The sequence below is a fragment of the Rhea pennata genome, chromosome 6 (genome assembly GCF_028389875.1).
Source record: "Rhea pennata isolate bPtePen1 chromosome 6, bPtePen1.pri, whole genome shotgun sequence".
Taxonomy (NCBI): Eukaryota; Metazoa; Chordata; class Aves; order Rheiformes; family Rheidae; genus Rhea; species Rhea pennata.
The window spans coordinates 21273220-21287592 of NC_084668.1; the positions used below are offsets into that span (position 1 = coordinate 21273220).

Sequence of the window (14373 nt, forward strand, 5' to 3'; positions counted from 1 at the left end):
TACTTTATCTGACACTGTTAAAACATCTTCTTTTCTTAATAAAGACAGTCTGGTTTTAAATGTTGGTCTATTAGATTCTGTAGACGTAACTAAAAATTCTTCCAGCCCATATTCAAAAGAACATGGGAATTATGATCTGAAACTGAATGATATTAATGTCTGTCAAGAAGATGAAATAATCAAAGTGTCAGAGAATGACATAAGCACAAGTTCAGATTTACTGAGCTCAAAACATTCAGCTGTTCCATCATCCCAAGGAGAGAAAGTTAAGTATGAACAGCTCACTGTAGAAGAGCAAATTAAAAGGAATAGATTATATGATGAAAATGAATAAAACAGCTACGTGATAAAGCAACACTTGTCCCATGTGGTAAAATGTTATTTATGTCTGCACTTAATGGTTTAGGCATTTATTCAGCCCAGTTATTTTATAGTCCTTCTTAAAGGATTAAATATCCAGAGATTGTATATGAAGATTTGTATTATATACTGTCAATTACTCAGACTTTACTTACTTAGTTTACATTTACAGCAAGTAAGAGGTAAAAATGAGCACTTTTTCTCATTTTTCTCAAGTTATGAAAACAACTTGTATTTCTATGTTGCAAGAAACAATATGACTGTCCTTCTGCAACATAGTAATTCAATTTTATTCCTTATCATTAAGAGGTGAAGCACCTGGTGTGCACAAAATGATAAAAAGTACTTCCACAACTATTTTTTTCATTTATTATTATTATCATAACTAAATGAGCTGTTGCTCCATGACATTTTATTTACATTTGTTTTGTTAGTTTATACTAGATGGTTATTATTATTATTATTATTATTATTATTATTATTATGGCGATACCATGCAGTAGGTAGCTTGAAATAGACTAGTGACAAATAGTAACCAAAATTGGTTGGCAAGTAGTACTGTTTTGCTATATTTCTAGAATTACTATGGCATTTTATTGCATGACAGAAAAACAAGTGTGTAAATTTTAAAGCAAATAGCATAAAAAAAGAGCATCACAGAACACAAACAATACTCAAGATTTGGGAAAACTGGGCAACTAAGATCAGTGATTGTTTTAATAACTAATTCAAAATCATTTTAACTGAAGCAGCTTACCAGTTTCATATTTAAACTTGTAATAACTTTTGCAGATTTAGCACTGTTGGATTACTATCTATTTGCTCTCTTAACATTATTCTAGCTTGCATGAAACAGCAACATATCATTTAACTGTTGACAATGCATAATAAAAAAGCACTTCACAACACGTATTTTGTGAAGTTTTTTTTTATGAATATACACACATGGTTTTCCTTAAACAGTTTGTGAAATTCTCCAGGCTAAAATTACTTTAATCTAAGCTTATCGGAGTGAAAGTAAAGGAAAATGAAAATACGGTTTTCAAAATTATTTCTAAACCACCTGACAGAGACAGCTGTTTGGAATAAGTTACAGTTAGGATAGGCTGACATTGAAATACTTAAGAAATTACTGTGCAGATTTCCAGAACAAAATACCTGCTACAGTAGAACACATTGCCCAAAGGAATGTGATTGTGGGTGGGTGGGATATCTGCTTATGACTCTTCATCTATATAGAAACACCTACATGGAATATGCAGGCAGAAAAGCTGGATACACTATTCCTCTTTCACAAGAATACTTTGAAGATTAAATCTTCCTCTTCATACATCAGGCTTTACTCCTCTGTAGTACTCTCAAGCAATGTAAAAAGTATAGGAAAGCTCTTTTAAAATAAATGTTACCAGAAGTATATCAGCTTTCACAGAAGGCACTCAGATACCACTGTGTTAAATAACCTTGTAAAAAGGCATTAGTCTATAGATCATAGTGAAGTGAACCTGCTGACAGGTACATACAAACAAAAGAACAAGAGAAATTCCTACTCTATTCAATTTAATGACAGAAATCTTACAGGCTTCCCACTTACCTTACTTAGTTTGTTTTCCTGAAAACTCTTACACACAGTCACTCACTAAATTCATTAAAGTTTGTTTGAGAAAATTCTCACCAAAGATATTAGCATTTAGCTAGACATTTTAAAATAATTTTGGCAAGATATCTTTTGATTTCTCTTTCTCTCATAATTCAGTTATGATAAATTATAAAAACCCAGAAGATTTGTAAATAAAACTAAATGACTTTTCTTTCTTTGAGTTACTAACGTAACTAAAAATAGTATCAACACAAAATTGCTCCTAAAACAACAAAATATTTCTCAGAAAATACAAACTTTTAAAAAATGATGGAATTTGTCTAAAATATTTAGAGCTCCAAATGGATTAATGTTTCAAATCTTCACCTTTCCCCATTATCATTTATTAGAAATAAGGTCAGTTTTGACAACATCAGTTATGAATAGAGAACAATCTCATGAGGGTGAAGTGATATATGTGTGTCTACATGCGCATACATAGGTGTGATCATGTGAAAGATAATTGTTCAAGTAAAAAGCTAAAAAAGTTACAATCTTTGTACTATGGTCTTGTGCCAATTTTAATTCTCTGGCATACTCTGATCAAATTAAACTTGTATGCTACAAGTTAGAGGAGTGAAAGACATCAATTATAATAAAAACTCATTTATTTACACTTAAAAAGATACCTATATTAGAAAATAACCTTATGAAAAACCAAACTTCCTGTTTCTGCTAAACAAAAGAAGGACAACACCAAAAATAATTCAAAGAAAAAGTAAGTTCGCTTTGGCCAGCAAGAGACTCAAATAAAGGATTTAATGAAATAGCATAGGGAAATATTTATTCAGAGAGAATAATGCATGGAATCAACATATACAAATGACACAGCACATGGGGCTAGCCTCCCCAGCTATCCTGTGATCAGGATTCTGCTTAGCATGGAACACAGACAGAGCCTCCCTCTACCAGATTCATTAGCTTTACACTATCTCAGTGGCTGCACATTTTCTTGTCTCTAGTAGTGAGGATGAATATCAAAAAAAAATTAAATGATATCATGTGATTACTTCTCTAAAACACAAGCCAAGTTTTCCATCATATCATACTGGAATTCTAATACAAATCATAAGGGTGGCACCATGCAAACCTGTTTTAGAAAGCTAACAGCCATGGGTAATCAAGAATTATAAAAGAATGTAAATTATCCCCTTTCCCCTAGGAAAAAAATGCAAAATGAAGAGTTCTTTATAACTTCAGTCAGGACCTTGAAGTGGGAGTCATCAGAGACAAGATGAGGTTCTAACTCACTGAGATGTGGATGTGTCTTGCTCCCTTTTCCACAGAAGGCAAAAGAGAGAGGAGATAGGCAGGAGATGCCTGAGTCATCTTAGTGTCTCTATACATCACCCTCACTGAAGTCACACTCTAGTTATGAATGCATAAAGCAGCTGAAAGCGAGATTGGGATAAAAGTTGCAGTTAGAAGAAAGCAGCCTTACAGATTTTCTTTAAATTAAATGCTAAACGAATACTAGCTCCTTACCTGGCAAAAAGCCTCATAGCCGATGCACTTCAGGGAAACCACAGAGACTTACAGGAGCTTCTGCTGGTCTTGATGGCTTTAAAAGGAACAGCATCCATAAATGCTATACATTTTGTGAGAGGAAGTTGTCATTTTGAGTTTTAACATCTCTAAGCTTAGGCCTTCCTTTAGGCCTTCTAAGTTTAAGTATGTACATTAAAGTAATGAGTCATCAGTTTGTAAAAGCCCCACTGTGTGAGGAGAGGTGTGATGGCTCTTGAGAGGGATCATTGTATTGAAACTCCTATTCTCCCAGGAAGGTAACTTCCTCTGACCAGTACTAAGCTTCATCCTTTACCTCTTGGGCAGGATATCCATCAGGACCTAGGAATGGGGCAGATCCATTTCCAAGACAGCTGCAGGCAAGCACTGTAGCAAATAATAGTAATATTTTTGCTATTTCAATTATTTTTTGTAATTGCAACATGATAGCAAAACAGCACTGACAAGCAGCAGTGAAATTAAACTTCACTGCATCCTTAGTAGAGATTTGCGATCCCACAGGTCTATTTTCACTAGGTATTATCATCTAGTGAAGATATGCTACTGCTTTTAGAACACAGCAGGGTTCAGTATTCCTCTATACTGAAAAGCACCAATTAGAGAGATTAAAGAGCCTGATTTAATGTCTTGTTAAGGAGCTTCTGCATTGTTGGATCAGGCCTAGACTTTATAGGACTTCTAAATTTGCAGTCCCTTTGCAACTTCATTAACATAATTGGCAGGAAGACTTAAATAGAGCTACTTAAATTGTTTTTATAGATATAGTCTATCAGCTGATCCCTTTGGAATCTTACTAGAGTCAGGGGCATCCTCAAAGCTATAGAGAGACCTAAATAACACTCTTACTATACTGCTGAAGTGGACTACTGGGTGAAGGGGCTCCTGAAGGCGAATGCTTCATTACTGCAAAAAGTAGGCTTACCTTGTCTGTTTTCTGCTAAGCATTTATCTCCATACATATTAATAGGCACATCTACTTTAGTATCTTAAAAGACATTGTGCTCAGCATGGACATTAAAAACATACGCTAAGGATCTCCTTATTCTAACACAAAGCAACATTTCTTGCAATGTCTCTCCCATAAATAATTATAGTTCAGCTCTTATTTTCAAGGCACAGGATAATTATCAGAATTACTTGTGTAAGATTTGGGTCACTTGAGTCAAGTATACCTCCTACCGTTATGTATAATTGCAAAAACATTAACCACCCTGGGTTCACTCACAACAAACAGAAAAACATGAAGTCAAAAAGGGACAGATTAAAACCTTTGCCTCTTTTCAAGATTTAGCACATCCATTAATAGCTCCCTAAGTTAAATTCCTTGAGTGAACTTTATTGACTTCCACAAGCCACATTTCACCTTGTATTTGGAATTCATTTGATGATTTTGACATGAAAAGCATTTTAAAATGTTTTAAAGAGAAGATGTGTGTTGAAATAGGAATAGAACATAAGCAGAGTGATGTTGATTTTAGACTTTCTGAAACATTAAATGACAACTTAATAACAATAGATCAGAGTTTTCAATATAGTCCTTAAACAACACTGAGGCAGCTGTATACTGCTTCAGGGAGGGATGTGAAAAATTCAAAGACTTACCTCTCCATGGACCTATGGACTACACCAGGAGGGAAAGGAATGCACTGGAAACACCTCTCTACTTCCCTGCATAAGAGGGGAGAGTGTGGTAGTGAGACAGCAGAGAGAGTAAAGTCTTCAAATATATTACAAATGTGCTTTTCTTTAACTGAGTAAATTACAATTTTTTAAAAACAAATTTAAAAAAATCTACTATACATCTGCAGCAGGTAATTTTCAAAAGTTCAACATCTGGTCAAATAAAAAGTATTTTTCTTAGAAAAACCTGAAAGGGACATCTGCTTGATAAGAACTAATTTCAGAAACACATTACCTTTTGGCTCACAAAACTGTAATCATTGCTATATATAGCCATTTAAAATCACTTTTAGACTGATGTAATGATGCATGTGACCAATGCTGATAGCAAATCAGAACAGGTACCTACAAAAGGGGCCATTTTGCCCAACAAAAACTGCATATTCCAAACAGGGAAGAAGGCTGTTTTTCCAGTCAACTTTACTCTAAAATTTTAACCAAGCATTTTATTCCATGATGAAAATCACCTGTTAGCAAAATGTAAAGATAACTTTTCAGTATAAAAGGTGAAACAGTTAAAAAGTTATGGGTGAATGAAGCTATAGCTCTACATGAGGGATGGAAATTGCATTTACGTAGTTTGGTAGATCTGTTTAGATTATGTCATCTTAACTGTAATACTACTGCATGTATTAAAATAATAAATGAATAACTATAAGTAATAGTCTCTTAGAATATGCTTTCAGCTTCTCTGATCACAGTTAAAAGCTCTATAGGATATTAGACAAAAAGCAAGAAATAGAAAGCTATGAATTCAGTACATACAGCTGTATACAAAAGATTTATTTGCAGTTCAGTCTTAGGGGTTTTCTACATCTTTCCATAAAGCAAGATTAGAGGGGAAGTAGCATGTATACGCTGTCAAATACTGAATGTTTGGAATCCTTTCCCTTTATTGTCCTCTGTGAACTGCTGTTCTAATTTTTTGGGGTGGTACTCTTGTACTGAAGGCTACAAATTGAGTCCTGGTGGCTTTGGTTGGGGAAATTATTTTGCTAAAGTGGACACTGGCTTTTATGTGCCTGGAGAGAAGGTAATGAAAAATAGCTTTAACAGGCTCAGTCAGCTATCCATGCTGTCAGTATACCATAAAGCAGAAACAACACAGACTCAGCTTCTTGGGCCAGACTGTAAAGCCAAAAGCTTTTTTCTTCAAAAGAAAGTATTATAACAACAACCAAGAATACCTTTTTCTGTTCTAGGGAGACACTACAATATGAATATTTGGCAAACTATATATGGCAAACTATATTTGAAAATACTAATGTTATAAAATAACATACTGCAAAGTGCACTGGTACTGAAAACTTTTGTTAGAGAAAGTATATGTGCACTGTAGACAGCAAGACAGCAAAAGGGGGAAAATTTGAATAGGAATAATTTAATTCACTTGTGAAAGCGTCTGTATAAAAATCCAGCTCTACAAAATTTTACTGAATGGCTTCCAATTAATTCAGTAAGGATGGTATTAAGTCTTCAGACACTTCTGTTCCATGATGACATTTCATCAACACCCCAGAAATTAAATCATTTTCTTCAATCATCTACAAATGTCATCAATATATCCAACAGAGAGAGGTGACACAGCAATAAAGAGTATCATACTTCTGTGCTCTGGCTATTTCCATTTGATGAAGTAGATCATTCTGGTCAAGTGTTGTGAAGGAAAGGTGAAAGGAGCCACGAGGATAATCTCTATTTGCCAGTTCCTCACCATTTCCAGAACTGAGGAGCATCATACCTTCTGTTTATATCATTACTCTCAGGATCTGAACCACGTTTATCCAAAGCAAAAGACCATCCACACTGTCTCTCAAATGCCTAAGATAAATTATGCATAAATGAAAACAAATTATTTATATGCAAATGGCTGCCCTAATAAAAAATATATATATATATTTAACTTCTGCATTAACTTGCAAAAACTAACCTCATTTTGTTTGTCTTTCAACTTCTTGGAGAATATTTGCTGTGGTTACTGCAGGTCTGTCTAGCAAATGCTTGTGGTACCACACTAAGGAACAGCTGTTTCACTGGGGATGTTCAGTGTCATCAGACTATTACTGTGTCTTGACAGAGGACACTCAGTAATATGGAACCTTATATGCATTTGTTTGCAGCAGAAGTTTGGATACTCACATTACCCCTGAATAAGACACTAATTGGCATCAATCTGGATCTGTTCCATTTGGAAACACAAAACCAGGGAATTTCTTTGCTGTCACTAAGAGTATTTAGCTTGTACAGTATCCTGTGCAGAATGCCGGACTAAAAAGTCCATCTGAAATGATAAGCAACTTGCATGTAAATTGAAGAAACTTTCATTCAGCACCAGAGTGGAATTAGCAAGATCTTCTCCAATAGTTTTAAACATATATTCATTGAAAACTTAAGAATTTTTTTCCATATGAAGCCTTGGTTACACAAAAGAAGGTGGCCAATGGATAAAGCTCTGCACATCCTACAACTTTACTGAACCTTGCTTCTCTTCGTGTGTGTTTGTATTACCACATTTATTGTTACTGGTTCATTATTATGTGATCATAATTAAAAAAAAAATGGACCATAATTCACAGAGACATGAAATACGGTCAAACAGATAACCTTAATTTTACCATTTGCTAACTTATGAATGCTTGATTTTGCATCTTTGATGGTCAATCATCTGCTGAAAACACACATATCTCTATGCCAAATATAATTACAATGGTCGATTGCTGAGTTATTCTGGAAATCTGAATCCACTTGAATGTTTTGAAAACTTTTTGAAGTCCAGTACCAAAATACTACGTTTTCTCAACTTCCAGACTTTATACCACTAGGAATGCTTTCTCCCAATGGGTTGAGAACATGATTCAAATGTCGGAAGGACCCAAAATTCTAGAATTTTCAAAATGTACCTAGGATTATTCTTATTTAACCATCACAAAATGCTATAGTGTAGCAAAAAATGCACGAGTATCTATCTGGCATGACTTCTGTGAATGACACACACCTACTCTGAGTAATATTACCCTGCTAATCCATAATGCTAAAATCTCTGTGTTATTCTATCCCACAGAGTCATGTATTTGTCTTAATTACAGGAAAAGGTAATGCCATTCTAGTAATAGTCTTGCATACTTTTAATTTAAAAAAGTTGTTTTCAACTGATTATAATTTTATCTAGTGTTATCTATTTGGGTTGAAGCTTTCTCAGTGTAGAAAATTAGAATGATTTCTTTTTAAAGCGTTTACCAGAAAGACTTCCTCCATTTCCACAAAGAACGTTTGGTAAGAGGATAGCATTCTGCTTATGCCAAAATATATTTTTCAGCTGTTTTATTAAGAATAAACCTAAATCAGTCTAGTGCCTCAATTTTGATATGGTTATATTTTGTCTACATTTGCAATATAGTTTTCAGTTTCACTATCTCACTTTTTACAGTATAGACCATGCTCTGGCAATAAACAGCCAGGAGAATGTTTTTATCAGGACTTATTTCTGAAGTGCTACAGCAGCTGGAAGATATGTAGGGATTATAATAAATAAGGTCTAAGATCATATTTTTAATAATTCAATAAAACATTAAATAATTAGGCAAGTATCAGGAAACATCCATGCTGTGCTCTGAATACGTTGAGAGTCCTATGAAAAACAGTATTGCAATCACATAATTAAAGAACGTATCAGCTAGCATGACTTCAGGCTTTCTGACTTTCAAACTTAATGTTCTTTTAATGCGTGTAATACATGAGTATCATATGTCTGTATGTGTATAAATAGATAGATACTCATGTATACATAAATAGAACCACAAGCAATCAGCAAATTACTGTAACACCAGTTACGTATATATAGAACTAGCAAGCTCAGTACCACGGAATTGCTTCATAATTTGGTGGCTTCGCTTTCGTGTTTTCATTCCTTCTATCCATCCACTCCATTTTTTATTTTATCATTTCTCTATTTGTACTGGAGTCACAACTCTTTGGGGCTGATACTATATGTAACTTTTTCTTCCAGACAATGATCAAAAACATATGATAAAATATTCCTAATGCAGTTCTTCTATTTTTACTCTCATTAAATTCTAGCAGCAATGTCCTCAGCCCCTTCTCAGGCAGATATCCTTACCTCTGTGGATACCACTACAGAAACATGGGAATAATTTTTCTTATGATGCTATTCACTATAAATAAGTGTGACAGAACCATGCCTGTGTGTCAATCATAAAATAATGCAGTTAAGAAAATTCCAACATTTTGCAGTGCTAGTCCCAGAGGATGTGCATCCTGACCTCCGGTAGACATATCCTGGAGAAAATGGAATCTAATGTTACATCATGACCCTCTCTGTCGGTCACATTCCCTTGCTGGTAAGCAAATCAGGTCCTTATTAGGATCAAGCTCTCTGATTTATGAATAGCAATTGCCAGATTATCCTGAGAGCCTTAAAAACAAAATTGCATGCAAAATTATAAAATAAGTGAAAACATTAATCATGATTAAACAGAACCACATTGATTTTTGCCAGCTGAATTCAGCCACCAACTGTGATCTGAAGGCTCTTCTCTCTTGGTTGATCTAGTTCAGAGCTTGATTAATTTCTTTTTAATTAATTTCTTATGGAGTTGCGTAAATGTTTGTCAAAACAGATGATCCACCACAAAATAAAATATGGTGTAAAGTACAGTAAAATCTCTAATACATTAAAAGCAAAGATTAAAAAAAATCCTTAAATTGACTGGACCAATGAATAAAAAGAATGATGTTCATTCTCTTTCCTGGTCACATGCATACTAAGGAGAACTGCTTGGATCAGAAAACATGCTCGAATAACCACCCCTTAATCAACACAAAAGGGCTACCTTATATCACTCAAGGCAATCACAGAGAGATATATATTTATGGAGTCTTTAAATGCTTCTAAGTATATCCATTATGTTCTCCTTAGTGACATTGCTATGAAGGACACTATATAAATGGAAGCAGTACTTGCAACTGATCACTTCAGATAAACAAACATCCTGATGGACTCACCAAGCATGCAAAAAAAGTTGCCTTGCTCTGTTTATGAAGAGACTCATTCTCTTCAAATGACATAACACATGGTAGATAAATCTTAAAATGAAAGAAGGAAATATGTCTTCATGTAGCGTGAAATCATAATGCAGAATGCACTTTTCTAGAAGACACAATGTGAGAAAACTCTTTGGGTCAAGGACCTTGTTTTTTCATTTGCCTGTACAGCACCTACCACGTAACTGTGTGATTTGTATCACTCTCATATACATCCATGTAATCAGCAAAAGAGTTAGAAAATGAGGCTGAATAATGTTGTGGCAAATTATAATGCATTTAAAAATAATTAATCAAATGTACCTCACACACATGCATACAGGCTACCAGAAAAAGGAAAACAGTTGAAAACTGGAAGGGAATGAAATCTACTACTGCAGTGGATCAGTCTCATCAGAATAAGATTTGCATTTAAAGGTTGCTATGAAAGGAAACAACCTGAAAGTCATGCCCTTTAACAGCACTGGCAGTTCTGAACTCAGCACAGATGAGAGTACCAGCATCTGGTACAACTGCAAGGCATTCTGACTGTAAAGAGTATCCAATTCTAACTTTAACAATAAATTTGTTCAATATGATGTAACTAACATAAATATGTAACACTTGCTTATCACCAGATTCACCAAAGCGCTACACTACATCATTGTGTTAGAGTCCTGAACACTGCTTTCTACGTAGAATAACTAACTACTTGTTACTGTTATATGTGCAAGACTATGATTGTACCACATAAAAAAAAGTAAAATAAATTAGCTAGACACCCGGACCATTACAGAAAATGGTGTCACAGCTACACCTAGCAAAACAAAAGCTAGAAGGTCAAGAAGAGTTCAGATAGACCAAGCCTGTCAAGCTCTGAGGCCTTTCAAACTCACTAGTTTGAATAGGCTTACGGCCTATTACTAGCAATGGCAATACCGTACTACACATCTCCACGGCGACACCACTACCTGAGCCTGTGTTTTCTGTCAACTGCAACACTCTCCGGCTCTTTACGCCTGCTGCTTTCCGCAAGAGCGATGAACCACTGATTTCCTTTACTATGGAGTTGCTCCGGTGAGGAGCGCAGGCAGGGGGCGAAAAGCCCCAGGAGCAGCGGGGGGCGGTTGCACCCCGCTGCGGGGCTGAGCGCGGCGGCTCCCCTCAGGCACCGCGCGCGCGGCGGGCCGGGCCGGGCCGGGGCGGGGCCGCGCGCGCTCTCCTCGCGCGGCGGAGGCGGTTGCAGCCGTTACAGCCGTTAACGGCGCTGCAGCCCAGGAAAGGACGGCGGCAGTACCCGCTGCCGCCTGCGGGGCTTCGGGCTGCACGTTTTCAGCCCGAACAGATTCCACAGAAAAACTGAATCCCTTTACCATTTTTTTTAACAATTGAGATGCTGCGCTTTAAACAAAGCGTCTCGCCGTGAAGTTTGACGCTAGTGCGAACAAAACAAACGACGACACACGTTTCTCCACCTGAAACAACGGCCCTCAGCCCCTCTCCAGTTTTCCGGAGCAGCTGAGGAAGGGCGAGAGAAGCTGGCCCCACCACACCCGTTGCCGTCGCCAGCAGCCACCAACGGGGCTGCAGCAAGTGCCAGCGAGACCGAGAGCCCGGCCCCGGCGCGGGGCCCACGGGCGCACCCCAGCTCCTCGCCACCCGCGGCGACCCCCGCCACCCGCCGCTCCCCCCTCCCGGAAACGCCGCTGCCGCAGGGGCGAGCTCCGATTGGCCCCGGCCCGCCTCACCTTCCCGCCTCCTCGGAGCTGCGCGGGCGGCGATAGGCTGCCGGCGGTTGCCAGTCAGAGAGGGCGAGTCCCACCGGCGCCGGGCTGCGCTCCCGCGAGGCGGGCGCTGCTGCCGGGCGTCGCGGCGGCTGGTGCGGAGCAGTGATGCCGGCTGCGGGGAGGCGGGCGGCAGCGGCAGCCCGGCGCGGACCAGCGTGCGGCCAGGCAGGCGAGGGCGGCGAGTGCGGCCGGTAAGGTCCGGCCGCGGGGACGGCGGATGGCTGCCTCTGTGCGCCTCTGTAGCGGCTGTGCTGGCGGCGCTGCCGGCCGCGCCGGGCGGCGGCAGCAGCGGCGCGGGCGGGCGAGATGCCGCGGGCGGGCGGGGGTCGCCGCCCCTCGCCGTGCCCTTCGGCGGGAGCGCGGCGCGGCGGTGCCGGCCGCCCCTCGGGCGGGAACTTCGGTGCCGCCGCCGGGGGGGGGGCGGTCGCTGGGGCGGGGGCGCCCAGGTGCCGCGGCGGGGCTGGGAGGGGGCTGCCGGCCTGAAAGCCGCGGGCGGCGGCGGCGCGGCGCCGGCTCTGCCCGTGCCCTCCCGTCGCCTCAGGGGGCTCGGGGCGGCGGAGCCCCGCGGTGGCGGCGCGGCGGGGCCCGGCCCGGCCCGGCCGGCTGCGGCCCCCTGCGGCGCGGGCGCGTCCGCCGCGGCGGTGGGGGCGGCGCGGGCGGTCCCGGCGCGGCTCCTGCGGGGCTGCCCGGCCTGGCCGCCCCGCCGCGAGGGGGCCGGGGCCGGGGCGGCGCCCCCGGCGGCGGCCACGTCCCGCGTGGGAAGGGCGCGGGGCCGGCGGGCGCCACGGCGGGGCCCTCGGGATCCTCGCTCCCGCGCGGAGGGGGAGACGGGGCGGCTCGTTTCGGCTCTGCACTTTGTCTTGGCGAAGTTAAAACAGCGAGTTCAAAGAAAAGTTGGTAGGAAGCGAGTGCAGCGTTGGCGGCTGAAACATGACCGGTGGCTACTGAGACGGAGGAATCGCAAAGGCGAAATGCCGTTTACCTGCGTGTAGTCCTTCTCGCTGGTCCCCTCTCTGCTTCGCTCTTTGTCATTGAAGGTGGAGTTGGAAGGCTTTAAAATATCGTCACATCCTGCTAATTCAGGGAAAATAATGATCTTTAATGATCTTTATGGATATAATGTAAGCGTTCGAAGTCCTGAACATAGTATCTCAAGCATTTGTTAGGATACGGACAGACTTTGTATTGATGGACCTTATCCTGCAGTGGTGGAAGCTAAGAGTTTTGACATTGATTCAGAAGGAAACGATAGAGCATCCAAAATTAACAACTGAAAAGATGATGATTGTTGTTGTTGTTTCTTGATTACCTTCCATGTGGTGGGTTGGGCACTTTAAACATTAAGAAAATGCTTAATGTGGTCTGCAGGAAAAATCAAGGTAATTGCATTTGGAGAGTTTTTTTTTTTCTTTCTTTTTTCCTCCTAGCTGTGATCTTGCTTCTCCACTTTCCAGGAGTGTATTGATTTTGTTCAGTCTTTCTTGGTTCAGAGAATTCTGATACATTATTTTAGTTATAAAAATGTTTTTAATCACGATGCTTTCGGAATTTTTCAAAATCATGTGATGGATGGTAAACATGAGTAGCTGATGTAAACTCGATTATCACAAATATATGTTTTTCTTTGGAAAGATGAAATCCAGTTTTATGGCTGAGAGATACTAGTAAGCATAAAAGATCCAAGGTGTAGAATTTGTAACAGACACGAGATAATACTATTCTGTCTCTGAATATTTATTCCAAAATATCCTTATTTACAGAACAAGAAACCAAAATTTCCTCAGCCATTCATATGTATCACTGACCCCAAATATACCCAACAAAATGTGCTCATATTGGCAAACTGGTTTTTCGAAAACATTTAGTTACTGGAGTTGATGTCAAAGAGTATTTTAGGTTAACTTAGGTGCCTAGGGCAGAGAGAAACCCTGATACAAGTAGGTTGCACACAGCCATGACACAGTGTCTGAGATGCTCAGTTGTGCCAGTCTGCCTCATACCTCACCTATGTTTTCTTTAAATGCTTTTTTAGGAGAAAGAAGGTCGAATTTTGTGGTGTTTTGTGGCAGGTATAAACAGTTTCTTTTTTTTTGCCAAGCCTACAGGCTGAAAATACAAAGCTGTTTTTTTCCCTTGTGAGTAAAACCAGATTTTAATCTAAATATTCCGTTTATAAATGTGTAATCTGCAGAATCTTCTTCATATGAGTAGTCTTTATTCCTGATATTCATTTCACCGGGATTGTTCTCAAGAGAATATGCTTGCAAGACAGTATATGCCTCTGAACTCACTGCATCAGCTTTTCTTTTTTTTTTTTCCTACATTTTTTTTCTCATAGTTCAC

General features: G+C 39.7%; 1 protein-coding gene and 1 long non-coding RNA gene across 3 annotated transcripts in view; one reads left to right on the forward strand and one right to left on the reverse strand.

Moving 5' to 3' along the window:
- Positions 1 to 2802: 2802 nt before the first annotated feature.
- LOC134142222 (uncharacterized) lies at positions 2803 to 11388 on the reverse strand. Its single transcript, XR_009958805.1, has 4 exons — positions 11215 to 11388; positions 5126 to 5191; positions 3482 to 3557; positions 2803 to 3387 (listed from the first exon to the last, which is right to left on the reverse strand). It is a non-coding gene; the product is annotated as an uncharacterized LOC134142222 (long non-coding RNA).
- A 745-nt stretch (positions 11389 to 12133) lies between these two features.
- B3GALT1 (beta-1,3-galactosyltransferase 1) overlaps positions 12134 to 14373 on the forward strand; it is a 197749-nt gene continuing 195509 nt past the window's right edge. For both annotated transcript variants that reach the window (XR_009958757.1, XM_062578585.1), the window contains exon 1: positions 12134 to 12221. The gene's annotated coding sequence lies outside the window, so the exon portion shown is untranslated. The remainder of the gene's footprint in view (positions 12222 to 14373) is intronic.